The sequence below is a fragment of the Arachis hypogaea genome, chromosome 18 (assembly GCF_003086295.3).
Source record: "Arachis hypogaea cultivar Tifrunner chromosome 18, arahy.Tifrunner.gnm2.J5K5, whole genome shotgun sequence".
NCBI lineage: Eukaryota > Viridiplantae > Streptophyta > Magnoliopsida > Fabales > Fabaceae > Arachis > Arachis hypogaea.
Window position 1 is genome coordinate 67,570,827 of NC_092053.1, and position 16,280 is coordinate 67,587,106.

A 16,280-nucleotide genomic window follows, 5' to 3' on the forward strand; every position below is an offset into this window, starting at 1 on the left:
TTGTTACGTTGTGTTGACCCTCGTTCTTTAAATGACGCTATCCCGAGGAGGACACCTAAAGGCGAGCCGTAATGGCCTCATCTTCGGTAGGCTCCTCCGGTTTTTTTTTTTTTTTTTTTTTTTTTTACGTTGTGGTGATCCTCGTTCTTTAAAGGAGGCTATCCCGAGGAGGACACGTAAAGGCAAGCCGTAATTGCCACATCTTCGGCAGGCTCCTCTGGTTTTTTTTTTCGGTTTTTCTTTGCAGTTTTTTTTTACGTTGCACTAACCTTCGTTCTTTAAATGATGCTATCCCGAGGAGGACACCTAAAGGCGGGCCGTAATGGCCTCATCTTCGGCAAGCTCCTCTGGTTTTTTTTTCGGTTTTTTTTTGCATTTTTTTTTACGTTGCGCTGACCCTCGTTCTTTAAATGACGCTATCCCAAGGAGGACACCTAAAGGCGACCTATAACGGCCTCATCTTTAGCAGGCTCCTCTGATTTTTTTTTTCCGGATTTTTTCAGTAATTTTTTTACGTTGTGTTGACCCTCGTTCTTTAAATGACGCTATCCCGAGGAGGACACCTAAAGGCGAGCCGTAATGGCCTCATCTTGGGTAGGCTCCTCCGTTTTTTTTTTTTTTTTTACGTTGTGCTGATCCTCGTTCTTTAAATGACGTTATCCCGAGGAGGACACCTAAAGGCAAGCCGTAATTGCCTCATCTTCGGCAGGCTCCTCTGGTTTTTTTTTTCGGTTTTTCTTTACAGTTTTTTTTTTTACGTTACACTGACCTTCGTTCTTTAAATGATGCTATCCCGAGGAGGACACCTAAAGGCGGGCCGTAATGGCCTCATCTTCGGCAAGCTCCTCTGGTTTTTTTTTTCGGTTTTTCTTTGCATTTTTTTTTACGTTGCGCTGACCCTCGTTCTTTAAATGACGCTATCCCAATGAGGACACCTAAAGGCGACCTATAACGGCCTCATCTTTAGCAGGCTCCTCTGATTTTTTTTTTCGGTTTTTTCAGTAATTTTTTTACGTTGTGTTGACCCTCGTTCTTTAAATGACGCTATCCCGAGGAGGACACCTAAAGGCGAGCCGTAATGGCCTCATCTTCGGTAGGCTCCTCCGGTTTTTTTTATTTTTTATTTTTTACGTCGTGGTGATCCTCGTTCTTTAAATGAGGCTATCCCGAGGAGGACACGTAAAGGCAAGCCGTAATTGCCTCATCTTCGGCAGGCTCCTCTGGTTTTTTTTTTCGGTTTTTCTTTGCAATTTTTTTGTACGTTGCACTGACCTTCGTTCTTTAAATGATGCTATCCCGAGGAAGACACCTAAAGGCGGGCCGTAATGGCCTCATATTCGGCAGGCTCCTCTGGTTTTTTTTTCGGTTTTTCTTTGCATTTTTTTTTACATTGCGCTGACCCTCGTTCTTTAAATGACGCTATCCCAAGGAGGACACCTAAGGCGACCTATAACGGCCTCATCTTTAGCAGGCTCCTCTGATTTTTTTTTTCCGGTTTTTTTCAGTAATTTTTTTTACGTTGTGCTGACCCTCGTTCTTTAAATGACGCTATCCCGAGGAGGACACCTAAAGGCGAGCCGTAATGGCCTCATCTTCGGTAGGCTCCTCCGGTTTTTTTTTTTTTTAGGTTTTCCTGAAATTCTCGTTCTTTAAATGAGGTTATCCCGAGGAGGACACCTAAAGGCAAGTCGTAATTGCCTCATCTTCGGCAGGCTCCTCTGGTTTTTTTTTTCGGTTTTTCTTTACAGTTTTTTTTTTACGTTACACTGACCTTCGTTCTTTAAATGATGCTATCCCGAGGAGGACACCTAAAGGCGGGCCGTAATGGCCTCATCTTCGGCAAGCTCCTTTGGTTTTTTTTTTCGGTTTTTCTTTGCATTTTTTATTACGTTGCGCTGACCCTCGTTCTTTAAATGACGCTATCCTAAGGAGGACACCTAAAGGCGACCTATAATGGCCTCATCTTTAGCAGGCTCCTCTGATTTTTTTTTTCCGGTTTTTTTCAGTAATTTTTTTACGTTGTGTTGACCCTCGTTCTTTAAATGACGCGATCCCGAGGAGGACACCTAAAGGCGAGCCGTAATGGCCTCATCTTCGGTAGGCTCCTCCGGTTTTTTTTTTTTTTTTTACGTTGTGCTGATCCTCATTCTTTAAATGAGGCTATCCCGAGGAGGACACGTAAAGGAAAGCCGTAGTTGCCTCATCTTCGGCAGGCTCCTCTGGTTTTTTTTTTCGGTTTTTCTTTGAAATTTTTTTTTTTACGTAGCACTGACCTTCGTTCTTTAAATGATGCTATCCCGAGGAGGCCACCTAAAGGCGGGCCGTAATGGCCTCATATTCGGCAAGCTCCTCTGGTTTTTTTTTTTGGTTTTTCTTTGCATTTTTTTTTTACGTTGCGCTGACCCTCGTTCTTTAAATGACGCTATCCCAAGGAGGACACCTAAAGGCGACCTATAACGGCCTCATCTTTAGCAGGCTCCTCTGATTTTTTTTTTCCGGTTTTTTTCAGTAATTTTTTTACGTTGTGTTGACCCTCGTTCTTTAAATGACGCTATCCCGAGGAGGACACCTAAAGGCGAGCCGTAATGGCCTCATCTTCGGTAGGCTCCTCCGGTTTTTTTTTTTTTTTTTTTTTTACGTTGTGCTGATCCTCGTTCTTTAAATGAGGCTATCCCGAGGAGGACACGTAAAGGAAAGCCGTAATTGCCTCATCTTCGGCAGGCTCCCCTGGTTTTTTTTTTTCGGTTTTTCTTTGCAATTTTTTTTTTACGTAGCACTGACCTTCGTTCTTTAAATGATGCTATCCCGAGGAGGACACCTAAGGGCGGGCCGTAATGGCCTCATATTCGGCAGGCTCCTCTGGTTTTTTTTTCGGTTTTTCTTTGCATTTTTTTTTACGTTGCGCTGACCCTCGTTCTTTAAATGACGCTATCCCAAGGAGGACACCTAAAGGCGACCTATAACGGCCTCATCTTTAGCAGGCTCCTCTGATTTTTTTTTTCGGTTTTTTTCAGTAATTTTTTTTTCGTTGTGCTGACCCTCGTTCTTTAAACGACGCTATCCCGAGGAGGACACCTAAAGGCGAGCCGTAATGGCCTCATCTTCGGTAGGCTCCTCCGGTTTTTTTTTTTTCACGTTGTGCTGATCCTCGTTCTTTAAATGAGGCTATCCCGAGGAGGACACGTAAAGGAAAGCCGTAATTGCCTCATCTTCGGCAGGCTCCTCTGGTTTTTTTTTTCGGTTTTTCTTTACATTTTTTTTTTACGTTACACTGACCTTCGTTCTTTAAATGATGCTATCCCGAGGAGGACACCTAAAGGCGGGCCGTAATCGCCTCATCTTCGGCAAGCTCCTCTGGTTTTTTTTTTCAATTTTTCTTAGCATTTTTTTTTACGTTGCGCTGACCCTCGTTCTTTAAATGACGCTATCCCAGGGAGGACACCTAAAGGCGACCTATAACGGCCTCATCTATAGCAGGCTCCTCTGATTTTTTTTCCGATTTTTTTCAGTAATTTTTTTTACGTTGTGCTGTCCCTCGTTCTTTAAATGACGCTATCCCAAGGAGGACACCTAAAGGAGAGCCGTAATGGTCTCATCTTCGTTAGGCTCCTCCGGTTTTTTTTTTTTCACGTTGTGCTGATACTCGTTCTTTAAATGAGGCTATCCCGAGGAGGACACCTAAAGGTAAGCCGTAGTTGCCTCATCTTCGGCAAGCTCCTCTGGTTTTTTTTTCGGTTTTTCTTTACAGTTTTTTTTTACGTTACACTGACCTTCGTTCTTTAAATGATGCTATCCCGAGGAGGACACCTAAAGGCGGGCCGTAATGGCCTCATCTTCGGCAAGCTCCTCTGGTTTTTTTTTTTTTCGGTTTTTCTTTGCATTTTTTTTACGTTGCGCTGACCCTCGTTCTTTAAGTGACGCTATCCCGAGGAGGACACCTAAAGGCGAACCGTAATGGCCTTATCTTCGGCAGGCTCCTCTGGTTTTTTTTTCTGTTTTTCTTTAAAGTTTTTTTTTTTTTTTTTTTACGTTGTGCTGACCTTCGTTCTTTAAATGACGCTATCCCGAGGAGGACACCTAAAGGCGAGCCGTAATGACCTCACCTTCGGCAGGTTCTTCTGGTTTTTTTTGTTCGGTTTTTCTTTGCATTTTTTTTACGTTGCGCTGACCCTCGTTCTTTAAATGACGCTATCCCAAGGACGACACCTAAAGGCAAGCTATAACGGCCTCATCTTTAGCAGGCTCCTCTGATTTTTTTTTTCCAGTTTTTTCAGTAATTTTTTTTACGTTGTGCTGACCCTCGTTCTTTAAATGACGCTATCCCGAGGAGGACACCTAAAGGCAAGCCGTAATGGCCTCATCTTCGGTAGGCTCCTCCGGTTTTTTTTTTTTTTTTTTTTATGTTGTGCTGATCCTCGTTCTTTAAATGAGGCTATCCCGAGGAGGACACGTAAAAGCAAGCCGTAATTGCCTCATCTTCGGCAGGCTCCTCTGGTTTTTTTTTTTCGGTTTTTCTTTACAGTTTTTTTTTTACGTTACACTGACCTTCGTTCTTTAAATGATGCTATCCCGAGGAGGACACCTAAAGGCGGGCCGTAATGGCCTCATCTTCGGCAAGCTCCTCTGGTTTTTTTTTTTCGGTTTTTCTTTGCATTTTTTTTACGTTGCGTTGACCCTCGTTCTTTAAGTGACGCAATTTCGAGGAGGACACCTAAAGGCGAACCATAATGGCCTCATCTTCGGCAGGCTCCTCTGGTTTTTTTTTCTGTTTTTCTTTAAAGTTTTTTTTTTTTTTACATTGTGCTGACCTTCGTTCTTTAAATGACGCTATCCCGAGGAGGACACCTAAAGGCGAGCCGTAATGACCTCACCTTCGGCAGGTTCTTCTGGTTTTTTTTTTTCGGTTTTTCTTTGCATTTTTTTTACGTTGCGCTGACCCTCGTTCTTTAAATGACGCTATCCCAAGGAGGACACCTAAAGGTGAGCTATAACGGCCTCATCTTTAGCAGGCTCCTCTGATTTTTTTTTCCAGTTTTTTTCAGTAATTTTTTTTACGTTGTGCTGACCCTCGTTCTTTAAATGACGCTATCCGAGGAGGACACCTAAAGGCTAGCCGTAATGGCCTCATCTTCGGTAGGCTCCTCCGGTTTTTTTTTTTTTTTTTTTTTACGTTGTGCTGATCCTCGTTCTTTAAATGAGGCTATCCCGAGGAGGACACGTAAAGGCAAGCCGTAATTGCCTCATCTTCGGCAGGCTCCTCTGGTTTTTTTTTTTTCGGTTTTTCTTTACAGTTTTTTTTTACGTTACACTGACCTTCGTTCTTTAAATGATGCTATCCCGAGGAGGACACCTAAAGGCGGGCCGGAATGGCCTCATCTTCGGCAAGCTCCTCTGGTTTTTTTTTTTCGGTTTTTCTTTGCATTTTTTTTACGTTGCGCTGACCCTCGTTCTTTAAGTGACGCTATCCCGAGGAGGACACCTAAAGGCGAACCGTAATGGCCTCATCTTCGGCAGGCTCCTCTGGTTTTTTTTTCTGTTTTTCTTTAAAGTTTTTTTTTTTTTTTACATTGTGCTGACCTTCGTTCTTTAAATGACGCTATCCCGAGGAGGACACCTAAAGGCGAGCCGTAATGACCTCACCTTCGGCAGGCTCTTCTGGTTTTTTTTTTCGGTTTTTCTTTGTATTTTTTTTACGTTGCGCTGACCCTCGTTCTTTAAATGAAGCTATCCCAAGGAGGACACCTAAAGGCGAGCTATAACGGCCTCATCTTTAGCAGGCTCCTCTGATTTTTTTTTCCAGTTTTTTTCAGTAATTTTTTTTACGTTGTGCTGACCCTCGTTCTTTAAATGACGCTATCCCGAGGAGGACACCTAAAGGCTAGCCGTAATGGCCTCATCTTCGGTAGGCTCCTCCGGTTTTTTTTTTTTTTTTTTTTTACGTTGTGCTGATCCTCGTTCTTTAAATGAGGCTATCCCGAGGAGGACACGTAAAGGCAAGCCGTAATTGCCTCATCTTCGGCAGGCTCCTCTGGTTTTTTTTTTCGGTTTTTCTTTGCAGTTTTTTTTACGTTGCACTGACCTTCGTTCTTTAAATGATGCTATCCCGAGGAGGACACCTAAAGGCGGGCCGTAATGGCCTCATCTTCGGCAAGCTCCTCTGGTTTTTTTTTTTCGATTTTTCTTTGCATTTTTTTTTACGTTGCGCTGACCCTCATTCTTTAAATGACGCTATCCCAAGGAGGACACCTAAAGGCGACCTATAACGGCCTCATCTTTAGCAGGCTCCTTTGATTTTTTTTTTCCGGTTTTTTTCAGTAATTTTTTTTACGTTGTGCTGACCCTCGTTCTTTAAATGACGCTATCCCGAGGAGGACACCTAAAGGCGAGCCGTAATGGCCTCATCTTCGGTAGGCTCCTCCGGTTTTTTTTTTTTTTTTTTTTACGTTGTGCTGATCCTCGTTCTTTAAATGAGGCTATCCCGAGGAGGACACGTAAAGGAAAGCCGTAATTGCCTCATCTTCGGCAGGCTCCCCTGGTTTTTTTTTTTCGGTTTTTCTTTGCAATTTTTTTTTTACGTAGCACTGACCTTCGTTCTTTAAATGATGCTATCCCGAGGAGGACACCTAAGGGCGGGCCGTAATGGCCTCATATTCGGCAGGCTCCTCTGGTTTTTTTTTCGGTTTTTCTTTGCATTTTTTTTTACGTTGCGCTGACCCTCGTTCTTTAAATGACGCTATCCCAAGGAGGACACCTAAAGGCGACCTATAACGGCCTCATCTTTAGCAGGCTCCTCTGATTTTTTTTTTCGGTTTTTTTCAGTAATTTTTTTTTCGTTGTGCTGACCCTCGTTCTTTAAACGACGCTATCCCGAGGAGGACACCTAAAGGCGAGCCGTAATGGCCTCATCTTCGGTAGGCTCCTCCGGTTTTTTTTTTTTCACGTTGTGCTGATCCTCGTTCTTTAAATGAGGCTATCCCGAGGAGGACACGTAAAGGAAAGCCGTAATTGCCTCATCTTCGGCAGGCTCCTCTGGTTTTTTTTTTCGGTTTTTCTTTACAGTTTTTTTTTTACGTTACACTGACCTTCGTTCTTTAAATGATGCTATCCCGAGGAGGACACCTAAAGGCGGGCCGTAATCGCCTCATCTTCGGCAAGCTCCTCTGGTTTTTTTTTTTTCGGTTTTTCTTTGCATTTTTTTTACGTTGCGCTGACCCTCGTTCTTTAAGTGACGCTATCCCGAGGAGGACACCTAAAGGCGAACCGTAATGGCCTTATCTTCGGCAGGCTCCTCTGGTTTTTTTTTCTGTTTTTCTTTAAAGTTTTTTTTTTTTTTTTTACGTTGTGCTGACCTTCGTTCTTTAAATGACGCTATCCCGAGGAGGACACCTAAAGGCGAGCCGTAATGACCTCACCTTCGGCAGGTTCTTCTGGTTTTTTTTGTTCGGTTTTTCTTTGCATTTTTTTTACGTTGCGCTGACCCTCGTTCTGTAAATGACGCTATCCCAAGGACGACACCTAAAGGCAAGCTATAACGGCCTCATCTTTAGCAGGCTCCTCTGATTTTTTTTTTCCAGTTTTTTTCAGTAATTTTTTTTACGTTGTGCTGACCCTCGTTCTTTAAATGACGCTATCCCGAGGAGGACACCTAAAGGCAAGCCGTAATGGCCTCATCTTCGGTAGGCTCCTCCGGTTTTTTTTTTTTTTTTTTTATGTTGTGCTGATCCTCGTTCTTTAAATGAGGCTATCCCGAGGAGGACACGTAAAGGCAAGCCGTAATTGCCTCATCTTCGGCAGGCTCCTCTGGTTTTTTTTTTCGGTTTTTCTTTACAGTTTTTTTTTTACGTTACACTGACCTTCGTTCTTTAAATGATGCTATCCCGAGGAGGACACCTAAAGGCGGGCCGTAATGGCCTCATCTTCGGCAAGCTCCTCTGGTTTTTTTTTTTCGGTTTTTCTTTGCATTTTTTTTACGTTGCGTTGACCCTCGTTCTTTAAGTGACGCAATTTCGAGGAGGACACCTAAAGGCGAACCATAATGGCCTCATCTTCGGCAGGCTCCTCTGGTTTTTTTTTTTCTGTTTTTCTTTAAAGTTTTTTTTTTTTTTACGTTGTGCTGACCTTCGTTCTTTAAATGACGCTATCCCGAGGAGGACACCTAAAGGCGAGCCGTAATGACCTCACCTTCGGCAGGTTCTTCTGGTTTTTTTTTTCGGTTTTTCTTTGCATTTTTTTTACGTTGCGCTGACCCTCGTTCTTTAAATGACGCTATCCCAAGGAGGACACCTAAAGGTGAGCTATAACGGCCTCATCTTTAGCAGGCTCCTCTGATTTTTTTTTCCAGTTTTTTTCAGTAATTTTTTTTACGTTGTGCTGACCCTCGTTCTTTAAATGACGCTATCCGAGGAGGACACCTAAAGGCTAGCCGTAATGGCCTCATCTTCGGTAGGCTCCTCCGGTTTTTTTTTTTTTTTTTTTTTTACGTTGTGCTGATCCTCGTTCTTTAAATGAGGCTATCCCGAGGAGGACACGTAAAGGCAAGCCGTAATTGCCTCATCTTCGGCAGGCTCCTCTGGTTTTTTTTTTTTTCGGTTTTTCTTTACAGTTTTTTTTTACGTTACACTGACCTTCGTTCTTTAAATGAATCTATCCCGAGGAGGACACCTAAATGCGGGCCGGAATGGCCTCATCTTCGGCAAGCTCCTCTGGTTTTTTTTTTTCGGTTTTTCTTTGCATTTTTTTTACGTTGCGCTGACCCTCGTTCTTTAAGTGACACTATCCCGAGGAGGACACCTAAAGGCGAACCGTAATGGCCTCATCTTCGGCAGGCTCCTCTGGTTTTTTTTTCTGTTTTTCTTTAAAGTTTTTTTTTTTTTTACATTGTGCTGACCTTCGTTCTTTAAATGACGCTATCCCGAGGAGGACACCTAAAGGCGAGCCGTAATGACCTCACCTTCGGCAGGCTCTTCTGGTTTTTTTTTTCGGTTTTTCTTTGTATTTTTTTTACGTTGCGCTGACCCTCGTTCTTTAAATGAAGCTATCCCAAGGAGGACACCTAAAGGCGAGCTATAACGGCCTCATCTTTAGCAGGCTCCTCTGATTTTTTTTTTCCAGTTTTTTTCAGTAATTTTTTTTACGTTGTGCTGACCCTCGTTCTTTAAATGACGCTATCCCGAGGAGGACACCTAAAGGCTAGCCGTAATGGCCTCATCTTCGGTAGGCTCCTCCGGTTTTTTTTTTTTTTTTTTTTTTACGTTGTGCTGATCCTCGTTCTTTAAATGAGGCTATCCCGAGGAGGACACGTAAAGGCAAGCCGTAATTGCCTCATCTTCGGCAGGCTCCTCTGGTTTTTTTTTTCGGTTTTTCTTTGCAGTTTTTTTTACGTTGCACTGACCTTCGTTCTTTAAATGATGCTATCCCGAGGAGGACACCTAAAGGCGGGCCGTAATGGCCTCATCTTCGGCAAGCTCCTCTGGTTTTTTTTTTTCGATTTTTCTTTGCATTTTTTTTTACGTTGCGCTGACCCTCATTCTTTAAATGACGCTATCCCAAGGAGGACACCTAAAGGCGACCTATAACGGCCTCATCTTTAGCAGGCTCCTTTGATTTTTTTTTTCCGGTTTTTTTCAGTAATATTTTTTACGTTGTGCTGACCCTCGTTCTTTAAATGACGCTATCCCGAGGAGGACACCTAAAGGCGAGCCGTAATGGCCTCATCTTCGGTAGGCTCCTCCGGTTTTTTTTTTTTTTTTTACGTTGTGCTGATCCTCGTTCTTTAAATGAGGCTATCCCGAGGAGGACACCTAAAGGTAAGCCGTAATTGCCTCATCTTCGGCAGGCTCCTCTGGTTTTTTTTTTCGGTTTTTCTTTACAGTTTTTTTTTTTTACGTTACACTGACCTTCGTTCTTTAAATGATGCTATCCCGAGGAGGACACCTAAAGGCGGGCCGTAATGGCCTCATCTTCGGCAAGCTCCTCGGGTTTTTTTTTTTTCGGTTTTTCTTTGCATTTTTTTTTACGTTGCGCTGACCCTCGTTCTTTAAATGACGCTATCCCGAGGAGGACACCTAAAGGCGAACCGTAATGGCCTCATCTTCGGCAGGCTCCTCTGTTTTTTTTTTTTGTTTTTCTTTAAAGTTTTTTTTTTTTTTTACGTTGTGCTGACCTTCGTTCTTTAAATGACACTATCCCGAGGAGGACACCTAAAGGCGAGCCGTAATGACCTCATCTTCGGCAGGCTCTTCTAGTTTTTTTTTTCGGTTTTTCTTTGCATTTTTTTTACGTTGCGCTGACCCTCGTTCTTTAAATGACGCTATCCCAAGGAGGACACCTAAAGGCGAGCTATAACGGCCTCATCTTTAGCAGTCTCCTCTGATTTTTTTTCCGATTTTTTTCAGTAATTTTTTTTTTACGTTGTGCTGACCCTCGTTCTTTAAATGACGCTATCCCGAGGAGGACACCTAAAGGCGAGCCATAATGGCCTCATCTTCGGTAGGCTCCTCCGGTTTTTTTATTTTTTTATTTTTTATTTTTTTTTCTACGTTGTGCAGATCCTCGTTCTTTAAATGAGGCTATCCCGAGGAGGACACCTAAAGGCAAGCCGTAATTTCCTCATCTTCGGCAGGTTCCTCTGGTTTTTTTTTCGGTTTTTCTTTGCAGTTTTTTTTTTTTACGTTGCACTGACCTTCGTTCTTTAAATGACGCTATCCCGAGGAGGACACCTAAAGGCGGGCCGTAATGGCCTCATCTTCGGCAAGCTCCTCTGTTTTTTTTTTTTTTTCGGTTTTTCTTTGCATTTTTTTTACGTTGCGCTGACCCTCGTTCTTTAAATGACGCTATCCCAAGGATGACACCTAAAGGCGAACCGTAATGGCCTCATCTTCGGCAGGCTCCTCTGGTTTTTTTTTTCGGTTTTTCTTTGCAGTTTTTTTTACGTTGCACTGACCTTCGTTCTTTAAATGACGCTATTCCGAGGAGGACACCTAAAGGCGAGCCGTAATGACCTCACCTTCGGCAGGCTCTGCTGGTTTTTTTTTTCGGTTTTTCTTTGCATTTTTTTTACGTTGCGCTGACCCTCGTTCTTTAAATGAAGCTATCCCAAGGAGGACACCTAAAGGCGAGCTATAACGGCCTCATCTTTAGCAGGCTCCTCTGATTTTTTTTTTCCAGTTTTTTTCAGTAATTTTTTTTACGTTGTGCTGACCCTCGTTCTTTAAATGACGCTATCCCGAGGAGGACACCTAAAGGCTAGCCGTAATGGCCTCATCTTCGGTAGGCTCCTCCGTTTTTTTTTTTTTTTTTTTTTTTTTTACGTTGTGCTGATCCTCGTTCTTTAAATGAGGCTATCCCGAGGAGGACACGTAAAGGCAAGCCGTAATTGCCTCATCTTCGGCAGGCTCCTCTGGTTTTTTTTTTCGGTTTTTCTTTGCAGTTTTTTTTACGTTGCACTGACCTTCGTTCTTTAAATGATGCTATCCCGAGGAGGACACCTAAAGGCGGGCCGTAATGGCCTCATCTTCGGCAAGCTCCTCTGGTTTTTTTTTTTCGATTTTTCTTTGCATTTTTTTTTACGTTGCGCTGACCCTCATTCTTTAAATGACGCTATCCCAAGGAGGACACCTAAAGGCGACCTATAACGGCCTCATCTTTAGCAGGCTCCTTTGATTTTTTTTTTCCGGTTTTTTTCAGTAATTTTTTTTACGTTGTGCTGACCCTCGTTCTTTAAATGACGCTATCCCGAGGAGGACACCTAAAGGCGAGCCGTAATGGCCTCATCTTCGGTAGGCTCCTCCGGTTTTTTTTTTTTTTTTTACGTTGTGCTGATCCTCGTTCTTTAAATGAGGCTATCCCGAGGAGGACACCTAAAGGTAAGCCGTAATTGCCTCATCTTCGGCAGGCTCCTCTGGTTTTTTTTTCGGTTTTTCTTTACATTTTTTTTTTTTTACGTTACACTGACCTTCGTTCTTTAAATGATGCTATCCCGAGGAGGACACCTAAAGGCGGGCCGTAATGGCCTCATCTTCGGCAAGCTCCTCTGGTTTTTTTTTTTTTTCGGTTTTTCTTTGCATTTTTTTTACGTTGCGCTGACCCTCGTTCTTTAAATGACGCTATCCCGAGGAGGACACCTAAAGGCGAACCGTAATGGCCTCATCTTCGGCAGGCTCCTCTGTTTTTTTTTTTTGTTTTTCTTTAAAGTTTTTTTTTTTTTTTTTTACGTTGTGCTGACCTTCATTCTTTAAATGACACTATCCCGAGGAGGACACCTAAAGGCGAGCCGTAATGACCTCATCTTCGGCAGGCTCTTCTAGTTTTTTTTTTCGGTTTTTCTTTGCATTTTTTTTACGTTGCGCTGACCCTCGTTCTTTAAATGACGCTATCCCAAGGAGGACACCTAAAGGCGAGCTATAACGGCCTCATCTTTAGCAGGCTCCTCTGATTTTTTTTCCGGTTTTTTTCAGTAATTTTTTTTTACGTTGTGCTGACCCTCGTTCTTTAAATGACGCTATCCCGAGGAGGACACCTAAAGGCGAGCCATAATGGCCTCATCTTCGGTAGGCTCCTCCGGTTTTTTTATTTTTTTATTTTTTATTTTTTTTTACGTTGTGCAGATCCTCGTTCTTTAAATGAGGCTATCCCGAGGAGGACACCTAAAGGCAAGCCGTAATTTCCTCATCTTCGGCAGGTTCCTCTGGTTTTTTTTTTGGTTTTTCTTTGCAGTTTTTTTTTTTACGTTGCACTGACCTTCATTCTTTAAATGACGCTATCCCGAGGAGGACACCTAAAGGCGGGCCGTAATGGCCTCATCTTCGGCAAGCTCCTCTGGTTTTTTTTTTTTCCGGTTTTTCTTTGCATTTTTTTTACGTTGCGCTGACCCTCGTTCTTTAAATGACGCTATCCCAAGGATGACTGATGAGATATTTTGATGAGAAACGAATCTCTCCCAAAACACCCAAAACTAGCCGGCAAGTGTACCGGGTCGTATCAAGTAATAAAAACTCACGGGAGTGAGGTCGATCCCACAGGGATTGAAGGATTGAGCAATTTTAGCTTAGTGGTTGATTTAGTCAAGCGAATCAAGTGTTGGTTGGGTGATTTGTGATTTGCAGAATGTAAATTGCATGAAATCAAAGAGAGCGGGAAAGTAAATTGCTGAAACTTAAAGAACAAGAAATTAAATAGCAGAAACTTAAAGTGCAAGAAATGTAAATTGCAGAATCTTAAAGCGCAAGAAATGTAAATGGCTTGAAAAGTAAAGGGGATTGGGATGAGGATTTGCAGAATTTAAACAAGGAAAAACTAAATCGCATCAAATATAAGAGAAAAAGGGAATTGGGATTGAACCGGATCTTATAACAGCAAAGTAAATGAACAATGAAAGCATTAAACAGAGAATTGAAATGAGAATTTAGATCTCAGGACCCAGAGACTAGAAAACCAAGTCTAGATCTCAATGCCTTCCTAGATCCAACAAGAACAATAGCAAGGAAATTGTAAATTGCAAAGAAAAGAGATGAAGAACAATAAACCGGAAATGAAATTCAGTAAATAAAGCAGAGAGATCCAAGATTGAGATTGAAACAGAATTTCTTCAATTCTCAAATCCAAGATCCAAGACAAAGGTAAAATGAAATTGAAAGCAATGAAAGCAAGAAATTAAAGTTCACTCAAGTTCAAAAGCTCTCCGAAAACTATATTGAAAATTCTAAAAGGAAAGCTCTAAAGGAAAACTCTCCAAAAAAACTCTCCAGAAAAACTCCCTCAATAAATTGAATTCTATCCTATTTATACACTTTCCAAAATGATCTTCAAGCCTTGAGTTGGGCCTTTGTCCTTGGTGGAATTGGGTTGAAAGAGGCCTTGGTTGATTGCTCTTTGAAGATTGAAGAAGAACCGAAGTGAACCAATTGAACCGGAAATGGAGTTAGCCAACGTTGGTCTTCAACGTTAGGGTCAAAGTTAGGGGTCTAACTTTGACCCTAACTTTTCATATCAGCAAACCACATCCTTCTGGTATGGACGTTGGTGCCAACGTTAGGGGTCTAACTTTGACCCTAACGTTGGCCTTGCTTGGTGTGATTGGCGCCAACGTTAGCCTCCACGTTAGGGGGCTAACGTTGGCGCAAACGTTGCCTACTCCCCCATTGTGATTTAAGTGCCAACGTTAGTGGCCCAGGGAGAAACTCTCAAGTTCCAACGTTAGCCTCCAAGTTAGGGGGCTAACGTTGGAGCTAACGTTGGCTACTTCCAAAGAGTGATTCACATGCCCAACGTTAGCCTCCAAGTTAGGGGGCTAACGTTGGGGCTAACTTCATGCAACCCGGTTCAATTTTCACTTATTCCATTGTCCTCTCTTCATTCCTAGCCATTCCTCTTTGCTTCAACCTTTCTCCAAGCCTTCTTCACCTATCATTGATCAACCAAACTAATCAAAGTTTTGCTCAAAATCATGAGGTATTCAATCTTCCACAATATGGAACAATTATAGCTTAAAACCTCATGAAATGGCATGAATTCACATATGGTTGGTTCAATCAAGGGAAACATGAAATTCTACTCAATTAGCTTGCTTGTAGCTTAAGAAAGTGCATAATTCTAATGAAAACAAAAGAAAAAGACTAGCTAAAATGGGCTAAGATGACTTGTCATCAATGACACCTAAAGGCGAACCGTAATGGCCTCATCTTCGGCAGGCTCCTCTGGTTTTTTTTTTCGGTTTTTCTTTGCAGTTTTTTTTACGTTGCACTGACCTTCGTTCTTTAAATGATGCTATCTCGAGGAGGACACCTAAAGGCGGGCCGTAATGGCCTCATCTTCGGCAAGCTCCTCTGGTTTTTTTTTTTGATTTTTCTTTGCATTTTTTTTTACGTTGCGCTGACCCTCGTTCTTTAAATGACGCTATCCCAAGGAGGACACCTAAAGGCGACCTATAGCGGCCTCATCTTTAGCAGGCTCCTCTGATTTTTTTTTCCAGTTTTTTTCAGTAATTTTTTTTACGTTGTGCTGACCCTCATTCTTTAAATGACGCTATCCCGAGGAGGACACCTAAAGGCGAGCCGTAATGGCCTCATCTTCGGTAGGCTCCTCCGGTGTTTTTTTTTTTTTTTTTTTACGTTGTGCTGAACCTCGTTCTTTAAATGAGGCTATCCCGAGGAGGACACCTAAAGGCAAGCCGTAATTCCCTCATCTTCGGCAGGCTCCTCTGGTTTTTTTTTTCGGTTTTTCTTTACAGTTTTTTTTTTTACGTTACACTGACCTTCGTTCTTTAAATGATGCTATCCCGAGGAGGACACCTAAAGGCGGGCCGTAATGGCCTCATCTTCGGCAAGCTCCTCTGGTTTTTTTTTTTCGATTTTTCTTTGCATTTTTTTTTACGTTGCGCTGACCCTCATTCTTTAAATGACGCTATCCCAAGGAGAACACCTAAAGGCGACCTATAACGGCCTCATCTTTAGCAGGCTCCGCTGATTTTTTTTTTCCGGTTTTTTTCAGTAATTTTTTTTACGTTGTGCTGACCCTCGTTCTTTAAATGACGCTATCCCGAGGAGGACACCTAAAGGCGAGCCGTAATGGCCTCATCTTTGGTAGGCTCCTCCGGTTTTTTTATTTTTTTTTATGTTGTGGTGATCCTCGTTCTTTAAATGAGGCTATCCCGAGGAGGACACCTAAAGGTAAGCCGTAATTGCCTCATCTTCGGCAGGCTCCTCTGGTTTTTTTTTTCGGTTTTTCTTTACAGTTTTTTTTTTTTACGTTACACTGACCTTCGTTCTTTAAATGATGCTATCCCGAGGAGGACACCTAAAGGCGGGCCGTAATGGCCTCATCTTCGGCAAGCTCCTCTGGTTTTTTTTTTTTTCGGTTTTTCTTTGCATTTTTTTTTTACGTTGCGCTGACCCTCGTTCTTTAAATGACGCTATCCCGACGAGGACACCTAAAGGCGAACCGTAATGGCCTCATCTTCGGCAGGCTCCTCTATTTTTTTTTTTTGTTTTTCTTTAAAGTTTTTTTTTTTTTTACGTTGTGCTGACCTTCGTTCTTTAAATGACACTATCCTGAGGAGGACACCTAAAGGCGAGCCGTAATGACCTCATCTTCGGCAGGCTCTTCTAGTTTTTTTTTTTTCGGTTTTTCTTTGCATTTTTTTTACGTTGCGCTGACCCTCGTTCTTTAAATGACGCTATCCCAAGGAGGACACCTAAAGGCGAGCTATAACGGCCTCATCTTTAGCAGGCTCCTCTGATTTTTTTTCCAGTTTTTTTCAGTAATTTTTTTTTACGTTGTGCTGA